The sequence below is a fragment of the Dendrobates tinctorius genome, unplaced genomic scaffold, assembly GCF_039654945.1.
Source record: "Dendrobates tinctorius isolate UK_male_01 unplaced genomic scaffold, ASM3965494v1 ptg000022l, whole genome shotgun sequence".
In the NCBI taxonomy this organism is placed as follows: domain Eukaryota; kingdom Metazoa; phylum Chordata; class Amphibia; order Anura; family Dendrobatidae; genus Dendrobates; species Dendrobates tinctorius.
The window spans coordinates 68,516,280-68,537,870 of NW_027361690.1; the positions used below are offsets into that span (position 1 = coordinate 68,516,280).

The following is a 21,591-nucleotide window of genomic DNA, read 5'->3' on the forward strand; positions in this document are numbered from 1 at the left end:
AGCCTGGGGGTCCAGAGGCCCCCCGTTGAGAGGGGGGTACTGTCATGATCTCAGTGCGGGTTTGACTCGCACACGTGGGGTTAATGTTTGGAACCAGTGCTGATGACTGGCATTTCTGGGGTTAAAGGTTGTGATCCTGGTGCAGGCTTACCTGCACACCTGGGGCTATGATTGTGGCCTCTCCCTGGTTCTGGGGGAGGCTTCTTATAGCCTCAGGACGCTCCCATCCCTGTCAGTTATACTCTTGCCCTTGGCATTGTGTGGTGACCCCTGAGTGTGTTTGTGCTGTGTTCTGGTTACTTGATTCTCTGTGTATGACTCGGTCTGTTTCCTGGATATCGCTTTGGATTCTGCCTGGTACCTTAAATGTCTGTTTGGTTTTGATCTCTGCTTGGCCCTGATTATCCGCTCTGTCTCCTCCCTGGTACTGTACTGTGATCCTGTGTATGACCTTTGGCTTTGTCTGACCTCCCATCTGTTTATCTCTCCTGTACCTCGCTGGTCTGTACTGTGCATAACCTCTGCTTTGCTTGGACTCTGAGTTCTCTTCCTTCTCTGTGTGCAGGACGCTAAGCCCCGCCCCCTTGTAGTCACATGACCATTCACATGACCATAGGTCCTATGCTGGCTTCCTAAACTTCAGCATCCACAGGTCCTGTGCATCGGTACTTTCTGGCTGTACCTGACCCCGGTACCCCTACATTGCGGGTGAGTCACTGCTCAGCGGAGGCTGCACGCTGGCGCTGACACTCAGGACACGCGCACTGGCTCAGTGAGCAAGTACAGTGCGGTGTTCCTGACACCCTGTACCAGACCTTGCCACGCCAACATTTTCTCTTGCCCCACGAGAAGCATCCTCCTCCCCTACATAATCATCCCAATCATCATCGTCCTCCTCCTCTTCCTCTTCTTCCTCCACCTCGTCCAGGAGAGGTCCCGGAGCAGACAATGGATAACTGTCATCAAGGCTTCCCTCCTCCTCTTCCTCATCCTCCTCGGCTGCAGATGCCTGCTTCTTAATGTGCGTCAAAGTTTGCATGAGCAGACGCATAAGTGGGATGCTCATGCTTATGATGGCGTCGTCTGCGCTTACCAGTCGTGTGCATTCCTCAAAACACTGAAGGACTTTACAGAGGTCTTTCAGCTTCAACCACTGCACACCCGACAACTCCATGTCTGCCCTCAAAGTGCCTGGCCGTGTATCCTCCCACAAATGCATTACAGCCTGCCTCTGTTCACACAGCCTCTCAACCATGTGCAGGGTGGAGTTCCACCTTGTTGCAATGTCGATAATTAGGCTGTGCTTGAGAAGTTGGAGCAATCGCTGCAGCTTCTGCAAACGACTGGAGTGTACGGGCGACCGGCGGATTTGCGAGCACAGTCTTCGGACCTTCTGGAGCAGGCCTGTTAACTCCGGATAATTATTGAGGAAGCAGTGCACCACCAGATTCAAGGTGTGAGCCAGGCAAGGTATGTGTCACAGTTTTGAAAGGGCTATGGCTGCCACAAAATTCCGGCCGTTATCACTAACTACCTTGCCTGCCTCAAGATGTAGACTGCCCGGCCATGGCTCAGTTTGTCTCTGCAAGTAGTCAGCCAGTACCTCCGCGGTGTGTCTGTTGCCCAAACACATCATCTTCAACACAGCCTGCTGACGCTTACCACTAGCTGTTCGATAGTGGGACACAGAGTGTGCAACACTGGCAGCTGCGGATGCAGTGCTCGTGCGACTGCGCTCTGTGGATGAGCTTTTGCTTCTGGAGGAGGAGGAGGAGGATCGAATGTCTACACCCAACTGTTTCCTATACCGTGGGCTAGGCAGCACTGTCCCACCACCGCTGTCCCCTGTGGACCCTGCATCCACCACATTAACCCAGTGTGCTGTGATGGACACGTAACGGCCCTGACCATGCCTACTGGACCATGCATCTGTTGTGAGGTGCACCTTTCCACTCACTGATTGCTTGAGTGCATGGACAATGCGGTCTTTCACATGAAGGTGGAGGGCTGGGATGGCTTTGCGAGAAAAGAAGTGCCGACTGGGTAGGTCATAGCGTGGTACTGCCATGAGTTCGCAGAAAGCTTTGCTTTCAACCAACCGGTAGGGCATCATCTCTAACAAGATTAGTTTGGCAATGTGGGCGTTCAAACCCAGTGTACGCAGATGAGAGGATGAGTACTTTCTTGTCCTACTCATAGTCTCTGGTAGGGCGAGCTGGACTTGAGAGCTGCATATGGTGGAACTAGTGGTGGACATGGCGGACTGAGAGAGGGTTGATGATGGTGATGGAGTTGGTGTTCTTTCTGATGGCCTAGATTCAGTCTTTCGTAGCAATAACATTGTGATTCCCTGACTGCTTTGGCCTTGCGACGACACCTCAACATTTGCTGCTGGTGGTGTGCTAACCGGTGTGCTTAAAGTGGGGGAAACGATGTAGCGTTGCTGACTACCTTCATTGGGAGCAGTTGCACATGTGGTACGTGAGGTTTGGTAGTTCGTCCATGCTTGCAAGTGCATGGTGGTTAAATGTCTAAGCATGCAACTGGTATTCAAATTTTTCCTTTGGCTAAAGGTCTTTGCGTACTTCTTACAGATAACCTTTGCCTGATCCTTCCTACTATGGAAGACATTTTGAGGCCTTGCATGCTGTGCTAATTTGACCGTCTGGCCTAGCTGTCCTGCAACTCTTTTGGTTTTTGTAACCAATTTTTGGACTGCTCCGGGCCTGCCAGATAACAACTGTTGCGATGTCGATGCCTGTTGCGGATGCTCCTCCTCCTCTTCTGAGCTATTGGCAGCGGCACCCTCTTCCCCCAATGGATGCCAATCTGGGTCAACAACTGAGTCATCCATCACCTCCTCTTCAATGTCATGTACACCTTCCTCTGTGTCACCATGTAAGGTGGTATAGTATGTGGGAAGGGGCACCTGAGTTTCACCAGGGTCAGATTCTGGCTCAGTACACTGCGAGGACAATGTAGTGCTCTGAGTGAATGTACCAGCAGATAAATCTAGCAGTGACTTTGCATCAGTGCACTCCTTGTCAGATTCTTCTTGGACTAGGTAATTCTTGATTTGACTTGATAACCCAGGCATGGTATGTGAAAAGAGTTACATGGAGTAATCTGTAGTGTGGGCTGCCGCATCCTTTGCTTTTGGTCGGGGTGAAGGACACAAGGAAAGGTGTTGTTCCTGACCATGAGCCTCCAATGACGACTCAGTGCTTTTATTTTTTGAAAGTTCAGAAGAGGAGGCGATAGAGCTGGAGGCTGTGTCAGCAATGTAAGCCAAAACTTGTTCCTGAAGCTCTGGCTTTAAAAGCAGTTTACCTACTCCCAGAAAAGGGAGCCTTCGAGGCCTTGTGGAGCCAGACGATGACGCAGGCTCAACACCTCCTGCATTAGGTGCTTTTGCCACTACCAGCAGATCCAACACCATCATTACCAGCTGGCAACCCCCGCCCACTTCCATGGCCTCTTCCAACACACTTCCTCATTTTTGGGAAAATGTACCCAAAATACCACCAGCAATATGGTACTGTAACACAAGGTGCAAGGTGTATATAGTATTTGGGAGAATTTGAATCTCCCTACAAACTTGAGGACACTGAACTATTATCTCAGGCCCAGTGTAGATTACACCTCAATATAACAGGCTGAAATTGGATGGTGTATAAAATGTCTATATAGGACTGGGGAGAATTTGAATCTCCCTACAAACTTGAGGACACTGAACTAACATCTCAGGCCCAGTGTAGATTACACCTCAATATAACAGGCTGAAATTGGATGGTGTATAAAATGTCTATATAGGACTGGGGAGAATTTGAATCTCCCTACAGACTTGAGGACACTGAACTAACATCTCAGGCCCAGTGTAGATTACACCTCAATATAACAGGCTGAAATTGGATGGTGTATAAAATGTCTATATAGGACTGGGGAGAATTTGAATCTCCCTACAGACTTGAGGACACTGAACTAACATCTCAGGCCCAGTGTAGATTACACCTCAATATAACAGGCTGAAATTGGATGGTGTATAAAATGTCTATATAGGACTGGGGAGAATTTGAATCTCCCTAGAGATTTTAGCAAGCTGACAATGATGCTCTCAGTCCCAAGTATGGCAGCAAGCAGCCTAATAAGCAGGACTGCTGCACACAAAAGTGTGGAAAAATGAATGCTTGGTAACTCGGCAAAAAAGAGGATGAAAAGTATTTTTGCTTTTAAAAAAGCAGTTTGCACAGCAGTGTGAAAACAGCAATGCAGCTATCAGGGAGCCTTATAAGGCAGCCTAATAACCAACAGAGCTGATGCACCAAAATATAGCCTCCCCTTGCACTGCACACTAACTGGTGTGTTGTACAGGCAAAATCGCTAGCAGCAGAAGCAGTTTTTTGTATCTTCCCTGCCTAACGCTCTCCCTACAGAATCAGCAGCAGCAGCAGCTCTCCCTATTCTGAAATCAGCAGAAGTAAGATGGCGGTCGGTGTGCACACCCTTTTATAGCCCCTGTGACGCCACACAAAGCAAGCCAATCACTTGCATGCCCTTCTCAAAGATGGTGGTGACCGCTGCCCATGTCATCGCGTTGCCCATAGTGTGTGTCCTCCATCATTGGCTGAAAAAGGGCGCTGGAAGCATCTTTTGAAATGCGACTTTGGCGCTCTGGTCACCGACCTCATGGCCGACCTCACGCTATGGTCGGGTTTCATTTCATGAAACCCGACTTTTGCAAAAGTCGTCGACTTTTGAATTTGACAGACCCGTTGCGCTCAACTCTAGTGCTCACTTTTCTCTAGTTACTAGAGATGAGCGAATTTGTTCGGTTCCGAATACCATTGGATTCGAATTTTGTTATTAGAGTCAATGGGAGTAGAAATTACCGACTATGTTCGGAACCGATCATACATTCGTCACGAATAGTATTGAGCATTCCAATACCACAAGTATCGGGTATCGGCCGATATTAGCGGTATCGGAATTCCGATACTGACTTCCGATACTTTTGTCATATCGGATTCCGGAATCGGAATCGGAAGTTCCCATCATGCTATGAGCCTGCTTGCTTTGATTAAGCCAATGGGAATCCTCCGAAGTGTGGGCACATCCTGTTAGGCATGTAGGCATGTTAACTATTGGCATGGCTGTGATTGGCTGCCGAAATGATGTCATGATGCACTATAAAAGCCACCGCAGCCGCCATTTCTGGTCACTCTGCTGTGAATTCAGTTAGGGACAGGCTGCTGTAGAAGACTGTGAGGGACAGTTAGAAATAGCGATTCCACCAAACATCTAGTGCTTTACCCAGGCTACATAAACCACCACTGTAGCCTTCTTTGCCCTAGCAGCAGTGTTCACAGCTGTCTGCAAGGGCTGTGTGAGTGCAGCTCACGCTGTGGAGTGGGTCCTGCAGCCACGTCAGGCTGTAGGCCACCCAGTGTGATCACTGCTGCCTCATACATCTTTTATTTTTTGAGCTGCATTTTTTACATAATTTCAATCTAGTGTGCTTCCATCCGTATCCATATACGTTGGTTGCAAACACTAGTAGTAGACAGCGGAGCCTTTCTGCAGCCTTTGAGTGCTAGTGTCCACTTTGCTGCACTGTTCACGGCTGTCAGAGAGGTCTCTGACTGTGTGTGAGTGCAGCTCACGCTGAGTAGTGTGTCCTGCAGCTACGTCTGGCTGTAGGACGCTCAGCGTGCGTCAGTGCCTCACACATATTTTTATTTGAGTGCAGCTCATTTTTTCTTCTATTAGTGTGCATCCATCAGTCTCCATCTACGGTGGTTGCAAACACTATATAGGAGTACACAGCGGAGCCTTTCTGCAGCCTGTCAGTGCCAGTGCCCACTTAGCTGCACTGTTGACGGCTGTCTGAGAGGTCTCTGACTGTGTGTGAGTGCAGCTCACGCTGAGTAGAGTATCCTGCAGCTACGTCTGGTTGTAGGACGCTCAACGTGCGTCACTGCCTCACACATATTTGTCTTTGAGTGCAGCTCATTTTTTCTTCTCCTATTAGTGTGCATCCATCCGTATCCATCAACATTGGTTGGTTGCAAACACTATATAGGAGTAGATAGAGGAGCCTTTTTTTCTGGCTTGTGCCCTGCCGGCGCAGCCAGATTAGTATTGCCCAATTTTTTTGGAGCCTCATCTTTTGCATTGTAGGTTACCTGCCTGCATTGTAATAGCTCCAAAAAGTTGGTGATACTATCAGTTTCAATTCTTTGTTCACATACTTTGAGTTTGTTTGCAACAAAGAAACCACAAAAAAAGTTCACCAAACACTACATTTGGAACTTGTGTAGGCCACATCAGCTCCTATTAAAGTGTAGTCCACACACACACACTTCATAAAATTAGTGTTTCTTGTACCTGTAACCAGCTGTTCAGGAATAAGCACACTAAGGCCCCCCTTTGTACTTTTCTGCCTATCTTAAGCAGTCTGGCAAGATGAAGAAGGCAGGGAGTAAGGCGCGTGGGCGTGGAGTTTCAGCAGGGAGAGGACGTGGGGATTCTGCAGGGAGAGGACGTGGGGATTCTGCAGGGAGAGGACGTGGGGATTCTGGGCCTGCTGCGGGCACCAGTGGATCAGCATCCCCCAGTTTTAGCAGGCAACAGTCCTTTATGCGCAGCTTTGTAGGACCTCAACGTACCCCACTGCTGCGGGAGGAACAAATTGAAGCCGTTGTCGGATGGATGGCAGCTAACGCATCGACTTCAATTACTTCCGCATCCTCTCAGGATCAGAGCACCGAAGAGCAACCATCTGTCTCTTCACCAACTGCCAAAGTGCCCAGGCAGTCAGAGAGACATGGACAGGAGCCATCACAGTCTCTACTTCTGTTCTCGGAATCTGTTGGCTTGGAAAGAGGGGGCCAGCCAAGCAGCATTCCTGAATGTGAAGAAGAGGGAGTATGCAGTGATGCTCAACTTCTTTGTCCCTCTGAATCTGAAGAGGCGAGTGGGCCAGTGCCTATGGTCAGCACACCTCAGTACGCATCAGATGATGACGAGACTCAGTTGCCACTTTCTGGTGCGTACGGTGCTGGCGAGACAACCCCGGAGAAGCAGCTGTTTGAAGAGGGGAGGGAAGATGATGAGGTCCTTGACCCATCATGGCGTGAGGAACAAGAAGGTGGTGGGAGCAGCTCAGAGGAAGAGATTCCCCTACCGGCCAAAACAGGAGGCAGAGGGAGGGGGAAGACTTGGTTGCCTGTACCCTCCACTTCAGCACCCGTTAGGAGCATTCCTCATTCCAAAGGCAAACCGGGCGCTCACAAGAGTTGCAGTGCGTGGTCCTTTTTTGACACAGTTGCAGATGACATTTGCTTTGTCAAATGCAAGCTGTGTCATCAGATAGTCAAAAGAGGGAGAAATGTCAGCAACCTCAATACCACAAATATGTGGAATATGTGCGCACCAAGCACGAGTTGGAGTTGCAGAGACACCCTGAAGACGTAGGCCAACGTACAGCACCACCTACCACCTCTTCAGTTCGTGTTGGGGCCTCTTCCTCCAGCTCACACACTGTTGGTTCGGCTTCCTCACAGGATCGCCAAGGAAGAACCTCTGCCACTGTTGTCCGGAGACCCTGTCAGATTCCACCCATAGCAGCACGTTCCCATCCATCACAGCCATCGGTAGCACAGGCATGGGATAAAAGGCGCCCTTACTCGGCAAACCATCCCCGAGCACAGTCTCTGAATGCTGGCATTGCCAAACTTCTGGCAGTTGAAATGCTGTCATTCAGGCTGGTGGACACTGACACCTTCCGGGACTTAATGGCATTGGCAGTCCCCCAATACAACGTGCCCAGCCGCTTTTATTTCAGCAGGCGAGCCGTCCCTGCCCTGCAGAAACATGTTGAGGGCAAAATAAAACATGCGCTACTAAACACCGTTAGTAGCAAGGTCCACCTGACCACCGATGCGTGGACCAGTAACCATGGACAGGGACGATACCTTTCCCTCACTGCCCACTGGGTCAATGTTGTGGAGCCGGGTACAGATCTGGAGAGTGGCGCTGTACGTGTTCTTCCAACGCCACGGATTGCAGGACTCCAGTCTGTACACATAGACTCCTCCTCCTACTCAAGTTCCTCAGAAACAGCAGAGCAGGAGCCTGTTACGACCGATATGAGCACAGCCGTGGCCAAACGTCAACAGGCTGTACTCAAATTAATTTCTTTGGGGAATCGAAGCCACACAGCGCAGGAGCTCTGGAATGCTATCAAACTGGAGAGCGATGTGTGGTTTGGGCCAGCGAATCTCCAGCCGGGCTTGGTAGTGTGTGACAATGGCCGAAATCTGGTGGCAGCTCTTGGCCTAGGCAACCTCACACACATCCCATGTCTGGCACATGTGCTTAACTTGGTCGTGCAGAGCTTTCTGAGGGACTATCCAGATCTTGATGCACTGTTGCACAAGGTCCGCATAGAGTGCGCTCACTTGCGACGTTCCAGCACGGCAAGATCACGCCTCGCTGCTCTGCAGCGACGATTTGGCCTTCCGGAACATCGCATCATATGTGACCTACCCACCCGGTGGAATTCAACGTTACATATGTTGGAGCGGTTGTGTGAGCAGCAGGCAGCAGTCATGGAGTACCAGCTGCATCAGGCGCAAACAAGTCGCACTGTGCGCCGTTCACACTTCAGCACCATTGAGTGGGCCTCTATGAAGGACATCTGCCTCGTTTTGCGTGCCTTCGATGAATCCACGCGGATGGCGAGTGCAGATGATGCACTAGTCAGCATGACTGTCCCCCTTATCTGCCTGCTTCAACAAACACTGCAAGCACTAAGGGATGAGGTTTCGGAAGAGGTGGAGGATGAGGAGTCCCAAATGCCATCTGCTTCTGGACAGTCTGCGCTACGTGTTTCCTCACAAAGGCCTAGGCAGGGGACACTTTGTGAGGAGGAGTCGATGGAGGAGGAAGACATCTCTCCAGAGGAGGGAGGTACACAAACCTCTACTCAGTATATACAGCGAGGGTGGGGTGATGCAGAGCAGGCCGAGGTCACGCCTCAAACAGGGGACAGCGGTTCTTTGGCAGTTGGGAGTCTGCAGCACATGGTTGATTTCATGCTGCAGTGCCTGAGAAACGACCGCCGCATCGCCCACATTCTCGTCTCGGCTGATTATTGGGTGTACACCCTCCTAGATCCTCGCTACCGGGACAGCGTACAAAGGCTCATACCAACGTTGAACCGGGAGCGTAAACTGCGGGAGTACGAAGAGTCACTGGTGCAGTCCATAATGTTTTCCATTCCACCCGACAGCATTGTTGCTAGTGCTTTACAAAGCAGCTCTGTGCGTCGAGGCAGTGGAGGAAACTCTGCACAAAGAGGGAGCAGAGGCAGCGCCGCAGCACAAGGCAAGACCACTATGGCCCAAATGTGGCAAAGTTTTGTGTGTCCACCACAATTGTCTACACCATCAGCGACGCCTCGAGTCAGCAGGAGGCAACGCTTCCGTCAGATGGTGTCAGACTACATGTCTTGCCCTGTCGCTGTACTCCCAGATGGCTCTTCCCCCTTCAAGTTTTGGGTCTCTAAGCTGGATACATGGCCAGAGCTTAGCCAGTATGCATTGGAGGTGCTGGCTTGCCCTGCTGCCAGTGTATTATCGGAACGTGTCTTTAGTGCCGCAGGTGGTGTACTAACAGACCGTCGCACGCGACTATCTTCCGATAATGTTGACCGGCTGACTTTTCTGAAAATGAACAAGGCCTGGATCTCCAAAGACTTTGCCATTCCTCTTACAGACTAAATTAGTGGTTGGCAACTGGATCCAGGTCTGCTGGTGTGTTCATTTTTCTACCACCTGAACTATAATCCCTGTGCTTCAACACAGCCAGTTGTCGCTCAGATGTGTCGTCTGCACAGAGAAACACACTAGCTCCTGTGTTAGTGGGGTTCAGTAACGCCAGCTGATCCCCTGCTGTGTGGACGGCAAAGTCACCAGCTCCATCAACATTCAAACCACTACTGATTTTTAACCGTGCCCAACTTAGGTCTCTGGCTCCACTGTCTCTACTATTTCCCCTGACCTCCAACCCCGCCATCTACATCTCTGAAGTGGCGTCAGCACAATCTACACTTGTTCCTGTGTTCCTGTGGCTCAGTCCCATCAGTTTATCCCCTGATGTGTGTCCGGCAAGGTCTCCTGCTCTGTCCACATTCCCATAACCAGTAGTGGGAATGAGGACAGAGCTGGCGAACTTGCCGGACAAACATCAGGGGATCAACTGACGGGACTGAGCACCAGTAACACAGGAACAAGTGTAGATTGTGCTGACGCCACTTCAGAGATGTAGCTGGCGGGGTTGGAGGCCAGGGTAAATAGTAGAGACAGTGGAGCCAGAGGCCTAAGTGGAGCATGGTTAGAATCAGTAGTAGTCAACAACCTCCATAAAAACCGCTGCCCATTGGCCTCTGCATGCGGCATGCGTAATCCTGGGCTCCAACAGTGTCAGTTGGTGTTCAGAAGTGTCGTCTCCACAGAGCCAAACACATTCGTTCAAGTGTTAGTGGGGTTCAGCACTGCCAGCTGTTCCCCTGCTGTGGAGATGGCAAGTCTCCTGCTGCCTTCAGCTGCCAAAAGCAACAGGCCCCAGCCTGCTCCTCGCCTAATCCTGGGCTCCAACAGCGTCAGTTGGTGTTCAGAAGTGTCGTCTCCACAGAGCCAAACACATTCGTTCGAGTGTTAGTGGGTTTCAGCACTGCCAGCTGTTCCCCTGCTGTGGAGATGGCAAGTCTCCTGCTGCCTTCACCTGCCAAAATCCAGTAGGCCCCAGCCTGCTCCACGCCTAATCCTGGGCTCCAACAGCGTCAGTTGGTGTTCAGAAGTGTCGTCTCCACAGAGCCAAACACATTCGTTCGAGTGTTAGTGGGTTTCAGCACTGCCAGCTGTTCCCCTGCTGTGGAGATGGCAAGTCTCCTGCTGCCTACACCTGCCAAAATCCAGTAGGCCCCAGCCTGCTCCACGCCTAATCCTGGGCTCCAACAGCGTCAGTTGGTGTTCATAAGTGACATCTCCACAGAGCCAAACACATTCGTTCGAGTGTTAGTGGGTTTCAGCACTGCCAGCTGTTCCCCTGCTGTGGAGATGGCAAGTCTCCTGCTGCCTTCACCTGCCAAAATCCAGTAGGCCCCAGCCTGCTCCACGCCTAATCCTGGGCTCCAACAGCGTCAGTTGGTGTTCAGAAGTGTCGTCTCCACAGAGCCAAACACATTCGTTCGAGTGTTAGTGGGTTTCAGCACTGCCAGCTGTTCCCCTGCTGTGGAGATGGCAAGTCTCCTGCTGCCTTCAGCTGCCAAAAGCAACAGGCCCCAGCCTGCTCCTCGCCTAATCCTGGGCTCCAACAGCGTCAGTTGGTGTTCAGAAGTGTCGTCTCCACAGAGCCAAACACATTCGTTCGAGTGTTAGTGGGTTTCAGCACTGCCAGCTGTTCCCCTGCTGTGGAGATGGCAAGTCTCTGCTGCCTTCACCTGCCAAAATCCAGTAGGCCCCAGCCTGCTCCACGCCTAATCCTGGGCTCCAACAGCGTCAGTTGGTGTTCAGAAGTGTCGTCTCCACAGAGCCAAACACATTCGTTCGAGTGTTAGTGGGTTTCAGCACTGCCAGCTGTTCCCCTGCTGTGGAGATGGCAAGTCTCCTGCTGCCTTCACCTGCCAAAATCCAGTAGGCCCCAGCCTGCTCCACGCCTAATCCTGGGCTCCAACAGCGTCAGTTGGTGTTCAGAAGTGTCGTCTCCACAGAGCCAAACACATTCGTTCGAGTGTTAGTGGGTTTCAGCGCTGCCAGCTTTTCCCCTGCTGTGGAGATGGCAAGTCTCCTGCTGCCTTCACCTGCCAAAAGCAACAGGCCCCAGCCTGCTCCTCGCCTAATCCTGGGCTCCAACAGCGTCAGTTGGTGTTCAGAAGTGTCATCTCCACAGAGCCAAACACATTCGTTCAAGTGTTAGTGGGGTTCAGCACTGCCAGCTGTTCCCCTGCTGTGGAGATGGCAGTCTCTCCTGCTGTCACCTCATTCCAAATACAGTAGGCCTCTGCCTACACCCTCCTATTTCCTGGGCTTCAACACAGCCAGTTGTAGCTCGGAAGTGCCGTCCACACGGAAAGAGACACTTGCTCCCGTGTCTCAGTGGGGTTCAGTAACGTCAGCTGATCCCCTGCTGTGTGGATGGCAGTCTCTCCTGCTGTCACCACATTCCAAATACAGTAGGCCTCTGCCTACACCCTCCTATTTCCTGGGCTTCAACACAGCCAGTTGTAGCTCGGAAGTGCCGTCCACACGGAAAGAGACACTTGCTCCCGTGTCTCAGTGGGGTTCAGTAACGTCAGCTGATCCCCTGCTGTGTGGATGGCAGTCTCTCCTGCTGTCACCACATTCCAAATACAGTAGGCCTCTGCCTACACCCTCCTATTTCCTGGGCTTCAACACAGCCAGTTGTAGCTCGGAAGTGCCGTCCACACGGAAAGAGACACTTGCTCCCGTGTCTCAGTGGGGTTCAGTAACGTCAGCTGATCCCCTGCTGTGTGGATGGCAGTCTCTCCTGCTGTCACCTCATTCCAAATACAGTAGGCCTCTGCCTACACCCTCCTATTTCCTGGGCTTCAACACAGCCAGTTGTAGCTCGGAAGTGCCGTCCACACGGAAAGAGACACTTGCTCCCGTGTCTCAGTGGGGTTCAGTAACGTCAGCTGATCCCCTGCTGTGTGGATGGCAGTCTCTCCTGCTGTCACCACATTCCAAATACAGTAGGCCTCTGCCTACACCCTCTTATTTCCTGGGCTTCAACACAGCCAGTTGTAGCTCGGAAGTGCCGTCCACACGGAAAGAGACACTTGCTCCCGTGTCTCAGTGGGGTTCAGTAACGTCAGCTGATCCCCTGCTGTGTGGATGTCAGTCTCTCCTGCTGTCACCACATTCCAAATACAGTAGGCCTCTGCCTACACCCTCCTATTTCCTGGGCTTCAACACAGCCAGTTGTAGCTCGGAAGTGCCGTCCACACGGAAAGAGATACTTGCTCCTGTGTCTCAGTGGGGTTCAGTAACGTCAGCTGATCCCCTGCTGTGTGGATGGCAGTCTCTCCTGCTGTCACCTCATTCCAAATACAGTAGGCCTCTGCCTACACCCTCCTATTTCCTGGGCTTCAACACAGCCAGTTGTAGCTCGGAAGTACCGTCCACACGGAAAGAGATACTTGCTCCCGTGTCTCAGTGGGGTTCAGTAACGTCAGCTGATCCCCTGCTGTGTGGATGGCAGTCTCTCCTGCTGTCACCTCATTCCAAATACAGTAGGCCTCTGCCTACACCCTCCTATTTCCTGGGCTTCAACACAGCCAGTTGTAGCTCGGAAGTGCTGTCCACACGGAAAGAGACACTTGCTCCCGTGTCTCAGTGGGGTTCAGTAACGTCAGCTGATCCCCTGCTGTGTGGATGGCAGTCTCTCCTGCTGTCACCTCATTCCAAATACAGTAGGCCTCTGCCTACACCCTCCTATTTCCTGGGCTTCAACACAGCCAGTTGTTGCTCGGAAGTGCCGTCCACACGGAAAGAGACACTTGCTCCCGTGTCTCAGTGGGGTTCAGTAACGTCAGCTGATCCCCTGCTGTGTGGATGGCAGTCTCTCCTGCTGTCACCTCATTCCAAATACAGTAGGCCTCTGCCTACACCCTCCTATTTCCTGGGCTTCAACACAGCCAGTTGTAGCTCGGAAATGCCGTCCACACGGAAAGAGACACTTGCTCCCGTGTCTCAGTGGGGTTCAGTAACGTCAGCTGATCCCCTGCTGTGTGGATGGCAGTCTCTCCTGCTGTCACCTCATTCCAAATACAGTAGGCCTCTGCCTACACCCTCCTATTTCCTGGGCTTCAACACAGCCAGTTGTAGCTCGGAAGTGCCGTCCACACGGAAAGAGATACTTGCTCCCGTGTCTCAGTGGGGTTCAGTAACGTCAGCTGATCCCCTGCTGTGTGGATGGCAGTCTCTCCTGCTGTCACCTCATTCCAAATACAGTAGGCCTCTGCCTACACCCTCCTATTTCCTGGGCTTCAACACAGCCAGTTGTAGCTCGGAAGTGCCGTCCACACGGAAAGAGACACTTGCTCCCGTGTCTCAGTGGGGTTCAGTAACGTCAGCTGATCCCCTGCTGTGTGGATGGCAAAGTCTCCTGCTGTCACCTCACAGTCGTACCACTACTGATTTTTAACCGTGCTCCAATTAGGCCTGTGGCTCCACTGTCTCTCGTATTTCCCCTGTCCTCCAACCCCGCCAGTTACAGCTCCGAAGTGGCGTCTGCACAATCCACACTTGTTCCTGTGTTACAGGTGTTCAGTCCGGTCAGTTAATCCCCTGATGTGTGTCCGGCAATGTCGCCTGCTCTGTCCACATTCACATAACTAGTTATGGGAATGTGGACAGAGCAGGCGACATTGCCGGACACACATCAGAGGATTAACTGACCGGACTGAACACCTGTTACACAGGAACAAGTGTGGATTTTGCAGACGCCACTTCGGAGCTGTAACTGGCGGGGTTGGAGGACAGGGGAAATACGAAAATCAGTGAAGCTTGGTTAAAATTAGTAGAAGTCTACAACCGATCTTAAAATTTCTTCAATGCAGCCTCAGCCTGCTCCGTGCTTGTCCCTGGGCTTCAACACAGCCAGTTGTTGCTCGGAAGTGCCGTCTTCACAGAGTAAAACACTAGCTCCTGTGTTTGTGGGGTTCAGTAACGTCAGCTGTTCCCCTGCTGTTTTGATGGCAATCTGTCCTGCTGCCTCCCAATTGACAGCACATCAGGCCTCAGCCTGCTAAGTGCTTGTCCTGGGCTCCAACATCGCCAGTTGCTGCTCATAACTGACTTTGGCACGGGTACTCCCTCCTGCCCAGCTTGGTTCCAGCCCTGCCTGCTGTTTCCGGGAAGTGTCAATGTCAGTTTGCCACCCCAAGTTGCCATGTCGTGTTGCGGTTGGGTTAGCCGAGGCTAGGGTGCCAGCAGTTTAGGTGCTTCCTATGTGGACTGCGGGTTCTGGTAAGAAAGGCTTGTTCCGTAGTGCCAGTAGGACAAGCACCCCCTGTAGGACCGTGTGATTCGGTAACTGCGGCCAGCTTGCGGCATGCCAACTTTGCTTTTCAGGGGTAACTTCTGCTACCCCTCCGGGTTCCAGCACCGTCAGCTGGTTCTCGTCAGAGCCTTTGGCCTAGGTGCCTCCATCTCGGTATCCGAGTTCCGGCAACGTCTGCTGGTCCTTGGTAGTGCTTTGTAGCACAGGTACCTCCTGCTTAGTAACCGGGTTCCAGCACCGTCAGCTGGTCCTCGGTTGTGCCATTGGCTCTTATTCCTTCTGCTGCCCCTCCGGGTGCCAGCACTGTCAGCTGGTCCGCGCTATTTCCATTTGCTCTTGCAGCTTATGCTACCCCTCCGGGTTCCAGCACCGTCAGCTGGTTCTTGTCAGAGCCTTTGGCCTAGGTGCCTCCATCTCGGTATCCGAGTTCCGGCAACGTCTGCTGGTCCTTGGTAGTGCTTTGTAGCACAGGTACCTCCTGCTTAGTAACCGGGTTCCAGCACCGTCAGCTGGTCCTCGGTTGTGCCATTGGCTCTTATTCCTTCTGCTGCCCCTCCGGGTGCCAGCACTGTCAGCTGGTCCTCGCTATTTCCATTTGCTCTTGCAGCTTATGCTACCCCTCCGGGTTCCAGGACCGTCAGCTGGTTCTCGTCAGAGCCTTTGGCCTAGGTGCCTCCATCTCGGTATCCGAGTTCCGGCAACGTCTGCTGGTCCTTGGTAGTGCTTTGTAGCACAGGTACCTCCTGCTTAGTAACCGGGTTCCAGCACCGTCAGCTGGTCCTCGGTTGTGCCATTGGCTCTTATTCCTTCTGCTGCCCCTCCGGGTGCCAGCACTGTCAGCTGGTCCTCGCTATTTCCATTTGCTCTTGCAGCTTATGCTACCCCTCCGGGTTCCAGCACCGTCAGCTGGTTCTCGTCAGAGCCTTTGGCCTAGGTGCCTCCATCTCGGTATCCGAGTTCCGGCAACGTCTGCTGGTCCTTGGTAGTGCTTTGTAGCACAGGTACCTCCTGCTTAGTAACCGGGTTCCAGCACCGTCAGCTGGTCCTCGGTAGTGCCATTGGCTCTTGTTCCTTCTGCTGCCCCTCCGGGTGCCAGTACAGTCAGCTGGTTCAAGAGGACAAAGAACAGGAAGACAACCACCAAGATGCAGAACAACAAGAGAGAGAAGACAAAGAAGCATAAAAAAACAAAGCAGAAGAACATTAAGCATAAGACTAATACTCTGAGCAAATTATATTATCTTATTTATAAGCAGAAGAAGACTAAGCAGTGTATGGGGGTGAGTCCGTTCCTCCTCGTGGTGCCCCTGGAAAAGGCCTGCTGCTGCAGGCCAAACTGAACGCGGACAAATCCTGTTGTAAATCTTTTGTGACAGGCAGAACTGAAGGTGTAAACTTCTAACTTTTCTAGATAACAACTACAGGAATGCCTGACACAAACAAGAATATGATGAAGAAGAATAGGAAGAAGATGAAGAAGTTGAATATGTAGAATAATAATTGTTGAATAAGAAGAATATGAAGAATGTAAGAAAAGGAAGAAGAAGAATGTAAAAAAAGGAAGTAGAAGAATTTAAAAAAAGGAAGAAGAAGAATGTAAAAAAAGGAATAAGAAGAAGAATGTAAAAAAGGAAGTAGAAGAATGTAAAAAAAGGAAGTAGAAGAATGTAAAAAAAGGAAGAAGAAGAAGAAGAATGTAAAAAAAGGAATAAGAAGAAGAAGGTAAAAAAAGGAAGAAGAATAAGAAAGAAGAAGAAAGAAGAAAGAAGAAGAAGACATACATGTCTGGCAAAATATAAATGAGGCTAACATAGTCAATATCTTTGTAACTCCTAACGTCTTTGAAAAAAAAGTTTAATTCCTGCTATTCCATTTGATTGGGCTAAACCTCTATGGCTTTAATGTCTCCTCCACCTCCCACAATACATTCTACATTATTCTTAGTTGTTTTTCTTCATGTAGAATTAACCTACAAGGAAAGAAAGGGTTTTTTTTAATTCCGATATTTTGGCCCCATTGACTTGCATTGGTTCCCGGTATCGGAATCGGCGATACCGATCCTTTTTTTTAAGATCGGCCGATCCATTCCGATCCGATATTTTCAAGTATCGGCTGGTATCGCTCAACTCTAGTCACGAATAGTGTTCAAATATGGTTCGAATATGTGAAAATCAGATTCGGGGACAAAATCTGAACAAATTCGCTTATCTCTACTAGTTACCAACAGTTACTTTCCTTTTTTTCCAATCCAGAGGTTGGAGTTACTTTGACAATAATAAGGCTGTGCTTGTATTAAAAAGCATGAAATAAGTTCTATAAACTCCAATGAGACCTGCAAGTGTTATACATTTGCTTTTATGGCAATTAGAGGCTTGCAGTATTGCTATAAATTCGCAGCAAATCAAGTAATTTTGGAAAAATCGATGAATTAAAATTTCCAATGTTCATCATCTCTATATTACAAATTATGCATTATTTGCAACTTTGTATTAAGTGATCTTAGTTGTGTTCATTTAGATAATTCAGTAAAATTAGTCCTGACACTTTTCACCCCTTGAAGTCCTTGACCTGTAGAATGATATCAGGCATACTCACTTTAAGTGGTCCAGCATTTAAGCACTTTGTACCTCTTTGCGTCTTCCTGAAGGCCCTCTTAACCTCAAATACAAATTGCCTAAAAGTGCTATTGATAACATTCACAGATATGTATAAATGGACAATGCTTGGCATGACACACTGCAGCTCAGCTTAAAGCACTATGTGACGAGAGCAGCTATTTCATGACATGCAGAAAGGACGATAATTTTTCTGTGACTATTAAGAAAGGATTTGGCTGTGCCCACACTGTCATGTCCACCAAGCTGGAGTTGACTGAAACTTTTTAAAAGAATAACGGTTTTTGTTGCTCATAGAATCTTTTTTTTTTTTTTTTTTTTTTTTTAATATTCTGATCTTGAAAAATAAGTGTTGTGATTTGTTGCTATTGGCAAAAAAGAGAGTTATTCTTTTAGGCAATGTCAGTATCACAAATGTTGCCTCCATGTCTTAGGTTTTGCATTCTGTCCTGATTAATTTCTCAGTAGATCTTCATAGCAACCAGAGTTATATTGTTTTTTAAGGAAAGCCCTAAATCAGCTCCAATTATTCAAGCTCAATGTATGAGCTAACCATAAGGTCCATTTTTATCAAAGAGTATAAAAACCGCATTTATCACCTACAATGTCCACAGGAAAGGTGATAAATGTACGGTCAATGAACTGCTATAAACATGCCTTGAAATAGAATTTTTATGAACACGGTTTGTGTGAACCTTGCCTTCTTTTGGTCCAGGAAGAAGCATATTTACCAGAACTTATCCCAAGAATGAGAACTCAGTGTCCCCTCTTTGCTGCATTGCTCAAACATGCATATAACTACTTTATTCAATATCTATGCGACTGATGGAGACTATAGAGTGCTGCTCTTGATTATCGGCATCAGTTCCACTACTCCATTCAAAAAGGGGACATACACCCTCCCAGTTCTCGTGGTCATTAAGAGTCTCAGATGTGTGACCCCCAGTGAAAGGACCATCTTTCTCGTGAGTCTTGTTGTTCCTAGTAGTTTAATGCCCAATAATTATACATAAATAATCTATTCACAAAATAGCTGATAACTGTTTGCAATCAAACCCCTTTGTGTAAGGAGAGGATATGTAGAGATGAGACAGAGAAATTAAAGTACTGAAGCTATCAAGATGTGTCAAGAAATAAATTAGTATGTAATGTTTGATTGGGCAGTTCCCTAAATAAGCATCTACAGTTTGCAGTATCACCTCTATGCCAATGACACGCAGATCTACCTATCTGGACCCAAACTCGCCTCCTTACTGACTAAAATCCCACAATGTCTGTCTGCTATCTCAGCCTTCTTCTCTGCTTGCTTTCTCAAACTGAACATGGACAGAACAGAATTCATCATCTTTCCCCCATCTCACTCTACCCCTCCACCAGACCTATCCATCAGTGTCAATGGCTGCTTTCTTTCCCCAGTCCCGCACGCTCGGTGCCTTGGGGTGATCCTCGACTCTGCGCTCTCTTTCAAACCACATGTCCAAGCCTTCGCCTCCTCCTGCTGCCTCAAACTCAAAAATATTTCCCAGATCCACTCATTCCTCATCCACGAGACCACAAAAGCACAAGTGCATGCTCTTATCATCTCCCGCCTCAACTACTTCAACCTCCTACTCTCTGGCCTCCCCTCTAACACTCTGGCTCCGCTCCAGTCCATCCTACACTCTGCTGCCCGACTAATCCACCTGTCTCCCCACTATTCCCCAGCCTCCCCCCTATGCCAGGTCCTACACTGGCTTCCTATTGCCCAGAGTCTCCAATTCAAAACCCTAACCATGACATACAAAGCCATCCACAACCTGTCTCCTCCATACATCTGTTACATGGTCTCTAGGTACCTACCTGCATGCAATCTTCGATCATCTCAAGATCTCCTTCTCTACTCCCACCTTATATCTTCTTCCCACCACCGCATACAAGACTTCTCCCGTGCTTCCCCCTTACTCTGGAACTCTCTGCCGCAACACATCAGACTCTCACCATCAACGGAAACCTTCAAGAAGAACCTGAAGACCCACCTGTTCTGACAAGCCTACAACCTGCAATGATCCTTGGTCTACTGAACCACCGCACGACATGCTCTACCCTCTCCTACTGTATCCTCACTCATCCCTGTAGACTGTGAGCCCTCGCGGGCAGGGTCCCCTCTCCTTATGTACTTGGGTGTCCCTTGTCTTACACATGTTTATTATACTTGTCTATATTTCCCCTTTTCACATGTAAAGCGCCATGGAATAAATGGCTCTATATAAATGCATAATAAGAATAATAATAATAATAATAATAACTGTCATGGATTGCAATTATTGGTGAGCTAATGTGCTTGGATAAGGTGTTATATGATCACGGTCATGTGCTAATCGATTGTCTTCGGCGTTCTCAAATAATATGTTTGCGTCCCCGCACCTGCATGTCTTTTGGCTGTTTCACAGCTGCAACACATGCAAGGATTGCCTATCAAACAGGCGATCCCTACATGTGTTGGGACTGTTGAACAGCCGCAAGATATGCAGCCGCAGTGACCCGAACATATTTTTCGACCACGCCGTAGACACACGATTAGCACACGAGCATGCTCGGATAACAACTTACCTGAGCACATTCGCTCTTCACTTATTACTATAAATCTTTTTACCTCCAAGCAGTAAGCAGGTAAAATTACTACTTACTGTCAGCTGTAGTTACATTTGGTTAACATTATACACCCCATAACTTTGCAGAACTAACTTGTAGGGATGAGCGCATCCGTGGAAGTTCGGTTTCTGATACCTGACATAACTTTATGTCCAAAGTTCGGTTCGGATACCATAGCTTTACCTAAACTTGAACATGAACCCAAACCGCATTGAAATGTATGGAGATCCGAACTCTGGAACTGGGAAATTTTTTCTCTCTCCTTCCCCCAGATCTCCTAACATTAAGTTTGGGTCCGCTCATCTCTACAAACTAGTCCCTCTTTTTCCTATTCTCATGCAAAAATATTAAATTGATTAAAAAAAAAGGTGAAGTTAGGCATTGACATAACTTATCTGCGCTTGCCCTTTCTGGCGCCATGGGAGTGATTCAGAAACGCTTCAGGTACAATTTGCATTTAAGGTGGTCTTGCTTTTAATACATTTAGGAGGCCGTAATGGCACAGCAAAAATAAAAAAAAGTAGAGTAGGACTGCCCCATGTGAGAATGCCTTGGCATGGTGGGGTGGCTCAAAGAATTGATCAATGATTTACTAAATGTCTCATTTTGAAATACAGTTAGAAATCAATATGTGCATATGCACTTTCTGTATTGTGTTCTGGCCATAGGCATTTCTGGCTTCTCTCTCTTTTTTATTTGATATTGGTTGTGGTTGACCACCACTGTTGCCGAGCATGCTGGGTTATGCACGCCATACTTTCTGTATTCATTGTGATTGATCTAGGCTGCTGTACACACATACAGCAGCCCTGCCCTGTCCCAGGCTCTGTTTGATTGTGCACCTGTGTCTGGGCCTGTTTCACCCTTCATCTGTGGTTGCTGGTCAGGCAATATGGAGGTTGGTCCTGAAATGTCTGTCTGGACCTGGTCAACCTTTATCTGCGTCGTCCTTTCTGGCACCATGGGAGTGATTCAGGAACACTTCAGGTACATTTTGCATTTAATGTGGTCTTGCTTTTAATACATTTAGGAGGCCATAATGGCACAGTGAATATAAAAAAAGTAGAGTAGGACTGCTTCATGTGAGAATGCCTTGGCGTGGTGGGGTGGTTCAAAGAATTGATCAATTATTTGCTGAATGTCTCATTTTGAAAAACAGTTAGAAATCAGTATGTTCATATGCACTTTATGTATTGCATTCTGACCATAGGCAGGGCTGGCTTCTCTCTCTTTTTTATATGTTTTGCCTTGAAGTATA

General features: G+C 49.1%; 1 long non-coding RNA gene across 1 annotated transcript in view; it reads left to right on the forward strand.

The window, feature by feature from the left end:
* The first annotated feature begins 337 nt into the window (after window positions 1-337).
* The window catches only part of LOC141083970 (uncharacterized), a 43,705-nt gene continuing 22,451 nt past the window's right edge, over window positions 338-21,591 (forward strand). Inside the window, exon 1 of the long non-coding RNA XR_012230875.1 lies at window positions 338-708. This is a non-coding gene — a long non-coding RNA (uncharacterized lncRNA). The remainder of the gene's footprint in view (window positions 709-21,591) is intronic.